The sequence below is a fragment of the Rhipicephalus microplus genome, unplaced genomic scaffold (genome assembly GCF_043290135.1).
Source record: "Rhipicephalus microplus isolate Deutch F79 unplaced genomic scaffold, USDA_Rmic scaffold_83, whole genome shotgun sequence".
Taxonomy (NCBI): Eukaryota; Metazoa; Arthropoda; class Arachnida; order Ixodida; family Ixodidae; genus Rhipicephalus; species Rhipicephalus microplus.
This window is the reverse complement of record NW_027464655.1, coordinates 1,147,120-1,157,640: the sequence shown is the minus strand read 5'-3', so window position 1 is coordinate 1,157,640 and position 10,521 is coordinate 1,147,120. Positions and strand designations below refer to the sequence as shown.

Sequence of the window (10,521 nt, the reverse complement as noted above, 5' to 3'; positions counted from 1 at the left end):
GAAGTGTGGCTGATTCCATTGTGATGTGGTTTGCTGGCGAGCAAGCCTGCGGAGCTTTCGTGCAGCATCTGTCCTAGAAAGTGGTAGTCGACTATGCCTTCGCAAGGAACTGAACAAATTAGATGATCAACCTCCGTCGAAGCAGGGAATTCTGCAGTATCGACAGGATGCGACTTCACAGAAGAGGGCCCTGAAAGCGCTACTAAACTTTTTGCGATCGACCAGCCTTACTGAACGGTTGTAGCTGGGACGCCCTTCCAGTGTGTGTTTTCGTTTTTTTATGAGTGCGCGTGCGTTTTTTTTTCCCTCTCTCTAACCCCTCTTTCTTGCCCCTACTTCCCCACCCCCAGCGCTGGGTAGCAAACCAGATGCCAATATCTGGTTAACCTCCCGGCCTTTCTTTTCCTTTCTCACTCTCTCTCTCTCTCTAAAACCTACCTAGATTTGACTAACGTTAAACTGCCATGAATATATATATATATATATTCACGTTCACGTTCTACGTGACGCCAAACATGCGCATAAGAGTGTTTTCACACTCGTTGTTTGGCTTATAGATGGCGCTGACTGTCACTCCTACTTCTAAATTCACAGATAAACCCAAAAAAAGTGGATGGAGGGAGGGCCGCTGTGATAGCTCAGTGGTTAGAGCATCGAACGCGTAATTCGAAGGTCGTAGGTTCGATTCCTGCTCACAGTTGGTAATTTTTTCATCCACTTTTCTTTCTTCTAATTTACATTCCATTGGTTTTAATAACTTCCCCTGTACATTCCTTGGCATTACTGTCTGTTATATCTCATTAATATTGTGTTAAAACACGTAAAAACGAGCCCTTGGGTATACACTTCTTTCCCTTATATATATATATATATATATATATATATATATATATATATATATAGATGCAATAGATGATCAGAGTTTCTTCCGGCTACCGTAATAAAAGTTATAAACTTCGAGAATAGTGCAGTATAGGAAACAAAACAATAAAATATTTATTTAATCCTAACAGTTTCGGCTGGTGGACCAGCCTTCTTCGGAGGATGTAAGTGAAATGATACAAGTTCCCGTAGCAGAGGGTCACCCTCACAGTTTAAAGACCCTTCAAAAAAGAGAGAGAGAGAGAAAAAGACAAGCGGGCGAACGAGGTAGCAACAGACAACAAGAAGCAGAAGAAGGAGAGGAACTAGAAAGGAGCGACGGAGAGCCGCCGGAAACGAGCGGGTAATTCTGGCATTGTTACTGGGTATAGGTAAGACGCGCCGCCAGCAGAGGCGACCAAGAAAAACGGAAAAATGTGAAACATGTTGCCGCTTACTCGCATCCCACACATGGATCGAGTTTAAGTTCACGTGGTTCGGCGGCTGGCCCGTGGCATCGGGCAACACACACACACACACACACACAAGAAGCATACGACCCGCTCCAGCTTTCGGAATATAATGGCCACGTTGGAAAGCTAATGTGCCCTCTCCCCCTCCCTCCACCTGCCCACTCTTGCAGAAAAATGTACAACCAGTCATACTGAAAATAAATAAATGGGTATTATTGTAAAGGATGAAAATATATAAAAATAAATAATACTAAAAAAGTACTCAGAAATGAAAATAAAGTCTAATAATACTAACACAATCCGTTTGGTTCACGTAGCATCGAATTCGTTTAGTTTCGCTATATTGACCAACTTGCGTGTGCGACTTCACGTATGTATAAATAAATTAATTGAGTAATTCAATTTCTGTGTTTCACGAAACGTCGCGGAGACACGTCAGTCGCCCAGGGCTCTCGTTGATTCCGTGGGTAAGTGATCTGAATTTCTTTATAAAGTATGACTCCCGCTGTTCGCGCTCCCGTGTGTTCTGGAAGCCGGATTGTAGGAGTATGACACTTACGCGTTCGAAAGAGTGACCAGGAAGATTGATATGTTTGGAGAACGGCAAATTGGGGAGGCCCTTTACGTGTGCCCTGTGGTTGTTGAAAAGCAAACGGAACGCGGTTTCCGTGTGTCCAATATATTCCTGTTTGCACACCTCACAGCGAATTTTGTATACCACATTGGCTGAGTCACAGTTAAGGTCGTCTTTAATTTTGTACACATAGTCTGAACAGGAGGCTTCGGCCGTATCTGTGGTCACCATGTGTGTGCACACCCTGCAGCGAGGTTTCCCGCACGGTCTACAGCCCTGATGGTGGTCGGATTTGTGTGTTTTCGCCCTGGCCAGTAAGTCTCTCAGGTTTTTATTTCTTCGATAAACCACCTTGGGTGGAGTCTGAAAAATGGCAGAGAGGCGACTACTCTGTTTAAGTATGTTGAAGTGGCGGTTTAGTATAGAATTCACCCGAGGGGCGGCGGCGCAGTATGTGAGGATTAAATTTGCCCCTGAAGTTATATCATCTTTATTCCCACCTTTTTCTCCCATTGTTGATTCTCGGTCCAAAGAGCGAGCGCGCTCAATTGCATTGTCAATTATTTTTTCGGGGTACTTTTGACGCAAGAAGGCTGTTCTCAATTCCTGTGCGTGGGTGTCAAATTGCGTGATTTCAGAGCAAATTCTTCTGTATCTGTGGGCTTGAGAGTAAGGAACACCTGTTTTGCAGTGATGGGGGTGACTGCTATGGAAATGCAGATACTGTTGGCGGTCTGTTGGTTTTTTATACAGGGAAGTAGATATGGTGGTGCCACTGAGTGATACAGTGACATCCAGAAAGTGAACACTCTTCTGCGAATACGTGTGCGTGAATGTTATCGAAGGATGCACGGAGTTGAAACCGGAAATGAATTTGGAAAGATTATGGTCACTATCGGCCCACACGAAGAATATATCGTCGAGGAAGCGTCGGTAAAATATAGGTTTGAATGGAGAATTTTCGAGGAAAGGAATCTCTAAAGAGGCCATGAAAATATTTGCGTAATTTGGGGCCATTTTGGTTCCCATGGCAGTTCCGTTTACTTGCAGATAATGGTTTTGGTCGAATTCAAAGTTATTATGTTTAAGTACCAGATTTAGGAGCACCTCTAAAGCGCTTTCGTCGAATTCACTCGTCGATTTACTTTTTCCATAGGCGGCGACTGTGGCGGCAATTCCTTCGGTGTGGGGAATGTTTGTGTACAGTGATGAGACATCCATGGTGACCAGATAGCAATCTAGAGGTACCACAAGTTTTGAGACTTCTCGAAGGAAGTGGCTTGTATCTTTGATGTATGATGGGAATGATTGTGGGATGTGCCTAATCAGAGAGTCAATGAAACTAGAAATTTTTTCAGTAGCAGTACCGTTGCTGGAAACTATGGGTCGGCCGGGATTGTTAGTCTTGTGAATTTTGGGTAGTAAATAGAAACGCCCGGGAGACGATTTGCCAGGTGACATCATTTTAAGCATAGGGTAGGTTATCTTCCCACTTTTACGTAATGATATTAGTGAGGCCTTAATAGTACTTTCATACTCCTCAGTCGGATCACAAGGGAGTTGTTTATAGAAATTTTCATCTGCCAGTTGCCGAAGCCCTTCTTTGATGTAGTCAGTCCTGTCGAGTACAACCACAGCACCACCCTTATCAGCTGGTTTAATAACGATGCTCTGGCTGTCACTTAAACTGCGCAAAGCCTGCCGCTCCTCTTTGGACAGATTGTTGCGAATGGGTCGGCGCTTTTCATATTCCCTGATTATATCACCCTGAACGGCTGAAATGTACATGTCTAGATATTTGTCTCTTTGTTCACCTGGAGTCCAAGATTTATCTGAAAATTGATTTTGTTGCGTGCTGCTTCGATCATGAAAATATTCTTTTAGACGCATGGTTCTGGCAAAGTTGTCCAAATCTTGGTAAAGTTTAAACTCATCAATTTTGCCAGAGGCGGGGCAGAAGGTTAGACCTTTTGATAGCAGCTTTGTTTGCGCAGGTGTCAAAGATTTTCCGGAAAGGTTAACCACATTGGTGACATCGGTGCTCTTTTGTGGAGATTGATGAGAGGTAACAGGTTGATCTGTATACGTTGTGGGAGGATTGCTGGCGGAGTATTTTAAAGTCGGCCATGCACCGTCTCGCCTCAATTTCTTGTCCTTCTTGCCCTGAATGGTTAATCTCTTTTTTCCTTCGTATTTGGCCAGCTCTTCTGTTTCTGACTGCGTTAAACTTGACTGTTTTAGTCGCGCCTTTTGTTCCTCTTTAAGTTCCGCGGCCTTACGTGTACTGTGTTGTATTACGACCTGTGTAAGCCTAATAGATGCATCTTTTAAGATATTGCTCCATTGCCGCTGCTCATTTTTGTTGAAGTTATTCATTGCGGGTTGCAGTTGAACAGTGAGACCCTTTGGTGCGAATCCCGATGAAATGTATGTTTTAAGGTTAGAAGCATGCATTTCAAACCTCACGCGCTTATCAACATTCTTTCTTAAGGCCATGAAATCACGAGACCAATATGTGCTGGAGCGGGCCGTACCTGACGGGTTGTTGAGTCAGTCCCTGCGTGGGGGAGAAGCACTGTCACCGGAAGCCTCTGGGTGGCCCCGAGTCGTGTTGTAGGGGCTCTTGCTTCTCGATCTATGAGGGGCACCCCTCGGCGCTCGTGGTGATGATCGTCGGCATGAGATCCCGCTTGCTTCGCGGATGCTGGGGTTCTCACTCCGGGAATGACAATGTTCTCTCGGTGGGCCCGGCAGACCTAATGGTGCATGGTCAAGCCAGGTTGACGGCGACCTCACCATATTTCGCAGAAGCAGCGATCTCAGGTGGCTGGCGATGAGGGCAACACCCTCAAAACTTGGGTGTATACCATCGGCCGCCAGAACCCGGCCAGGCGGAAGCCATTCCAAGGCTTGATCGATGTAGAAGAGAGTCCCGCTTCGACGACAGTGCAATCGAAGGAGGTGGTTGAGTGGCCCGCTTCTTTGTTGAACCGTGCGACGAAGGGCCGGTTGAGGCACGCGCGCCTGCGGTCTGGGGCCCTCGGTAGCACCAATGTGGTGAAGATCTTCTTAATCTCCGGCCGCTGCTCCACGATTCGGCTCACCATGTCCTTGTATTTTTGAAACACCACAGTGGCTGAGGAGGAGGCTATGTCATTTGTACCCACGTGTAACACCAGAGTGGTCACTGTGCGTGGAATAAAGTCCAGCAGTGAGAGTGCTTCTTGCATAATCAGTCCAGATTGAGTCACGAAGACGGGCGTGTTTGTTCGACGGGGGTCAAAATGGTTGTAGAGATACTTTGCTTGAGAGTCACCGATGATGGCTGTCGTTGAGGGATGGTGGGGGAACTTCCATGTTAACTGTTTCCTTGCAGCACTTGCAGTAGCCATGAGTATAAAATAGATGCAATAGATGATCAGAGTTTCTTCCGGCTACCGTAATAAAAGTTATAAACTTCGAGAATAGTGCAGTATAGGAAACAAAACAATAAAATATTTATTTAATCCTAACAGTTTCGGCTGGTGGACCAGCCGCCTTCGGAGGATGTAAGTGAAATGATACAAGTTCCCGTAGCAGAGGGTCACCCTCACAGTTTAAAGACCCTTCAAAAAAAAGAGAGAGAGAGAAAAAGACAAGCGGGCGAACGAGGTAGCAACAGACAACAAGAAGCAGAAGAAGGAGAGGAACTAGAAAGGAGCGACGGAGAGCCGCCGGAAACGAGCGGGTAATTCTGGCATTGTTACTGGGTATAGGTAAGACGCGCCGCCAGCAGAGGCGACCAAGAAAAACGGAAAAATGTGAAACATGTTGCCGCTTACTCGCATCCCACACATGGATCGAGTTATATATATATGACACTAAGATGAATGGGAGACGTGGCCTGGCTCCTACCCCATGTTTATTCCATTCTCACTTCTTCCTTCTCAACTTCTACTTCTAACTCTTAACCATCGCTACCTTCTTACGTTGCAGGATTCCCCCTCCCCCCAGAAGAAGTCGCGTCAGACACTTAACAAAGCAACAAAACGGGTGTTAAAGCGGGCGAAAATTGTCAGAATGCACCATAGTTCCATTTCAGGAGGGAGTTCCTCAACTCGCACAAAACATCTACAGCAGAAGGGAGCACTCCGGCAATATCCAAGAGAACTCGATCCCGGCCGCTACCGTTACATTTATATACAGACAAAATGGTAGAGGCCACGTACTGTGGGATGTCAGCGCACGTTAGAGAACACTTGTCACTTGTCTCGTTAATAGAGAGTCGATCACCGGGCAGATTCCAAGGGCTGACGTATCGCCCCGCAAAACGCACCACCAAAGCACGTACAATTTAGTTTTGATTCCTTTGGTGCGTCGGTGAACACAGGCTTAGTGCAAAGACCGAGTCAAGGTCGTGAGTTGATTACAAAACCAACTTTATTCTCAGATAAGGCCGTACAAACAGCAAACAAACATGCACACTCGACAGTTAATATTGTCAAATACAGTACGGCTCACAATGTACTCGGATAAATTCTAAACGACGGGTACAAACAAAAATTTATTCATTACCTATTCAAGAATACCTAAAGACTACAATGTTCATCAAACGTGTTCAGTTAGACATTCTCAAAACTTCACTTGAATGTTTTTCTTCCAAGAAACACTCAAACAAAATCCAGCGGTGGTTGTTCCGTTTGTCCAAGGTCACTCTTCCAGAAAACGCTCTCGTCATCACTCTATTTTTCCAGATCGGCTGACATCACCTCAACAACAAAACTTCCTCGCCGGCATCACCATCGGCCACATACGTGCGGCCACTGTCGCGCAGGCTTTCGCGCACTGGCAGAGTCACACACTGACTTCATCGCCTATTTCGCCCCCCTTCGCTACTTGCTTTTATCCGCTCACCGCGGTATTCTCGAAGCTTCCATGGTTTTCCTCGCCGCGCAGCACAGCCAAAGCTGGGACAGTCGCGAGATCGTTCTCGGAGTTTCCGTGCCCCGTAACTACAGCGTCTAGAAATATTTCTAGACACTGTATACCGTAACTGCACCCTCCCCTATGTGCTCCCTTTCCTTCTATATGGTTCTCGAATTTGCTTGGTGTTTGACCCAAGTGATTTTCGGTGGGCTGCAGCCGTTCGAGAGGGAGAGGAGGAGGAGCGTGCTCGGAGTCTTTTGCTCCTTGTTTCTTCGTTGCACCGACTTCTGTACCGTCTCATCGGCGCCCTTATTGCCGTATCCGTTAGATATCAGAGGCACGCGCTTCCGATTGCCCACACGCCTGCTCGTTTGTGACAACACCAGGTGGTCTAAACTTCCGGAGCCCTCCACTAAGGCGTCTCTCATAATCATAACGAGGTTTTGGGATGTGAAAACCCTTCGTAATAATTAGTTTGCGCAGCCCTGCTAGTAGTGCTCGTCACTGGAGCCGAAGTCAACGCCATTAGAAACCGACTTGCTGGTGCTCTGGTTCCCACGGAAAAAAGCGTCAGCCCCGGCACCCCTGTGACCGGCAAGCCTCTTTTTCTTGCAAACCACTCCTTTCGCTAACGCGTGTTGTAGCATCTGCGAAAGTCTAAGTGGGCTACTCTTCCACTTCCGCTAACACACCATCATTTGAGTACACGAGGACCGCTAGTACGCGTGTCAGGAGCTGAAAGCAGCATACTCTCTAGCTACTGTAGCACTCATGCCGAACATTACACCGTGTATCCACTTGATTGATTGATATGTGGAGTTTAACATCCCAAAAACACCAAATGATTATTAGAGATGCCGTAGTGGAGGGCCCTGGAAATTTCGACCACCTGGGATTTTTTAACGTGCACCCGAATCTGAGCACACGGGCCTACAACATATCCGCCTCCATCGGAATCGCAGCCGCCGCAGCCGGGATTAGCTCCCGCGAACTGCGAGTCAGCAGCCGATTACCTTAGCCACTAGACCACCGCGGTGGGGCACCTTGCATGAACTTGAACAATTTGTTTTGCAAACAATTAACTTCGCGTTTTCTCGCCTCTCAACGGACCCATTGAAATTATAAAAACCTTTGCCCCATCACACTTCTCACTTTATTTTTTCACCCTCTCACCCATAACCCATAAGGAGTTCTCAGAGCTGTTCAGAAAGACCACGCGCATGCGTCATCGAAGCAACGTCTCCAAGAAGGTAGTGATAGCGCGTTTAGAGTCATCTAATATAGAAACACCGAGAAACGAGTGGACGATGTAAACGAGGCGCTTACGTAGTAAACATGACCTTTACGCGTTTTTTTCGCTTGTTTGTTTATTTGATTGTCTGTTTTTTCTTATGTTTGACTGCTAGCTTGCTGCTGTGAGCCACATTCGTAAAATGATAAAAGCTCCACGTCGACGTTAGTCGTTAAAAAGTCTACAGCAATGCCCTGTATACGCACCACCTCTTTCTGTCCCCATGATCATTCTTGATTCCTCTTTCTTTCCCCCTTCCATTATCCCCTTTGTAGAGTAGCAGGCTAGAGCGAACTAGCTCAGGCCGACCTCTCTGCCTTATAAAAAATTCTCACTCTCTCTCTCCGGATTTTTCAGACATGGTTGCCTCAACTTGGCGAGCATTTTCATGAACAGGCGTTCAGCCTATTCATTGTTTCTTTTTTCCCGCCCACGATATTGCCGACACGCTGCAGGCCAACATGAGCTACCACGGTGGCTCGTGGAAAGGAGCATAGGGTGCGCCTTGGCGCAAAGCCAGGCTTGCGGCGTGGAATTTTCTCTTTCCTAATCATTCCTTCTTTTTTGAAGGGGGGGGGAGAGGCGGGGGGGATAGGAATTGCGAACCCAGCAGACCATGGCAGTAGGGCGACAAGAATGCGCTGCCTCCGCAAACGGCATCCGAAGCGAATGCTGGGTGAGCACTGTTTACTGCAAGAAGTTTTGTGCAAACGAATGCCAGAGCACATACATCAAGAATGCTTCTTATTTTCATTTCTGCTATGGACAACACCGCTGTTATTCATGCAACGCGCAATACGTGAAAGCAAAGTATATATCGGGCTAAGAAAAAATAGACGAGGAGGAAGAGGGATCAAGGAAAGGAAACTTATATTGTATACTTCTAAGAGAATCGTACAATCAAAATATATCCTTGTGCTCGCGGTCTAAATTGCCTTTTAAGTCGCAGCTACCGTTTCTAGAAAGTTTTTCAGCAGACAACAAAAAATAAAATGAACATGGAAAGTGAGACAACGTAAGCAAGAGAACGAATTGTCTGTCGACGCTGCCCTCAGCCGAAAGTTGTTACTTTATCTTCAAATTCTTGTCAACTTCTATAAATTATGTGCACTTTTTATCTCAAGAAGAAGGTGAAGGGGAAGGGTGGGCATACACTCGAGAGGCATAGACAGAAAGTAACTTATTTTTCGCCAGGGTTGGTGGGTTTAACCGCCTTTAGAACATGTTGTAGTGCGAGTCTTTAGTGTGTGTGTACATATACGCATGAAAAAGTGCAAAACGTTTGTTTGGAGGAGTGATTCCAACTTTCACCACAGAGCCGACGAAACGACGACAAAGACGCAACAAATGTGAGTACAGTATACAAAGTGAGCTTTTTTCGCTGCGCACCAACTGCGGTGAGTGCGGGCTTCTTTGTCTTGTAAGTCTAACTGTTATAAAAGAGATGCTACCCACACAGCCCCCGCTTGGCAATAACGGAAAAGACGAACGATCTCGCTGTGACAAAGCTGCGCAAAAACGTGCTTTTGCCTAAAATCCTTGAACTGGAAAAACATAGCAAGTCCTTTCATCTCTGTTTGGCTACTCGCTTTGCACGTAATCCGCTAAACTGAAGATGAAGTAAGGCTATATGTGCTACGTGTTCAACGAGAGCGATCAATAAGCAAAACGAAAAATCGGATTTGGGGCGATGGCAATGTATTTGCTCTTACCATCCCTTGTAAAGTCCTTTTTTCTTCTTTTTCTCTTTCTTTTTTTCTTGCGGAAGTCCAGAAGGCTACCGCATTGAAATTTTATTCTTCTGTCGCTGCACAGACCCGCATTTTCCATCGCACTACTGGCAATCGAATTGAAACGCACGAACTGCGCCTAAACGCGAAACCAAAGTGTTTTGGAACATTACTTTGCAGACAGCTAGGCATTCAACGGTTATACCGTGCACGGAAATCAAGTAAATGATATCGCTGATGCGCAAGCCTGTGCGCACATTCCTGCATGGCACACTCTAAAAGCGTTGCCCCTGGTTTCAACTGAGCGAGATTCTCTCAGTCCTCAGGAGAGGCATTGGGTTCAGCCATTTTCGAGACGCGACGAGGACGAGGAAAAAGAAAAAAAAAGGTGGGCTCCCTTCTCATCGAGGTGCAGCAACAAACTCGCGTAGGCGCAACAATGTGCTTCAGCGCACACTACCTAGACGCAGCTTCTGAATAGGTTGAGGCCAGCACTAAATATTAACTTCCCCACCGCACTTTGTAAATCACATGTTTTTTTGGACCAGCGCGCAGTGAATTTGTCATAAGTATAACACACAGGCAAGAAAAGAAAAAAATAACAACTGTGCGTGACGAGACTTATGATTATAAAACCGAAACACTTTATCCTTTTAAACATTATACGCGACTTCAGGCCGTGTGTCA

At 46.1% G+C, this 10,521-nt stretch overlaps 1 non-coding gene across 1 annotated transcript; it reads left to right on the top strand.

Annotated features, from left to right (window-relative positions):
- Positions 1-627: 627 nt before the first annotated feature.
- Positions 628-700, top strand: TRNAT-CGU (transfer RNA threonine (anticodon CGU)). The gene has a single exon. It is a non-coding gene; the product is annotated as a tRNA-Thr (tRNA).
- The last annotated feature ends 9,821 nt before the right edge of the window (positions 701-10,521 follow it).